Source organism: Salvia miltiorrhiza, chromosome 7 (genome assembly GCF_028751815.1).
Source record: "Salvia miltiorrhiza cultivar Shanhuang (shh) chromosome 7, IMPLAD_Smil_shh, whole genome shotgun sequence".
Taxonomy (NCBI): domain Eukaryota; kingdom Viridiplantae; phylum Streptophyta; class Magnoliopsida; order Lamiales; family Lamiaceae; genus Salvia; species Salvia miltiorrhiza.
The window spans coordinates 11,778,424-11,779,388 of record NC_080393.1 but is presented as its reverse complement, the minus strand read 5'-3'; positions in this window follow the sequence as shown (position 1 = coordinate 11,779,388).

The window sequence follows — 965 nt, the reverse complement described above, 5'->3', positions numbered from 1 at the left end:
TCTTATAAAAAAATCTAATTTTTGAAAAAATTTAAAAATAATATCCGAAAATAAATCTAATATTATTTTAAGGAGAAACACAAAATTAGTTGAAACAAATTAATAAAAAAAAAAATAAACACAAAATTTAGGAGTAATAATTTTCGGTAACAAATCTAGAATTATTATAACAAGAAACACTAAATTATTGGTAACAAATCAATAATAAAATTTAAAAACAAATAAATAAAAAACAAAACCGAAAAATAAAAATATATTTGAATTATATAATTTATAAAATTTTCTGAAAAAAAAACATAAAAATAAGGAAACAAAGTCTTCGAAAAATAAGGAAACAAAACGGAAGATTTTGTGAAAATTGGAAACAAATTAGCCGGAAAAAAAAGGAAAGAAAATGGACGAAAAAATCAAGGTTTAGAGACTAATTTCAGATATATATACATAGAAAAAATCAAGGGATAAAATAGTAAAAATAATAAATCCTTAAAATCGGCCCACTCTCTATTCACTAAAAAAATCGGTTTTTTACCAGGTGTTCAGTACACCTGGTGTTCAAATGTCATTATTGAATAATTAATTCAATAACGGTATTAACAAATTATTACCACACACCACACAAAATTCACGGTCCTTTCAAGAACTAGAATTTGAACTTGCTTGACATTCGGCTTCAAGTTAGCTCATAAATTTTGAGAAATATTTTTATTACAAAAATTAAAATAAAATCATTAGATATTAGTATTATTTATAATTTAGATTAAAATAAATAGAAATTTGAAAATATTCACCAATTCGACCATATTATTTGAAACGCGTAATTTATCTAATTTATTCCTAGACTAGACAGTTATGTTTTTTTTTTTTAGATAATTTATTCTTTTATTTTGAAAGAAAGATAATTTACTCTTACATTTTTTTAGAAGAATTTCTTAGACAGTTAAAAGAAAAAAGAAAAAAAAAAAAGG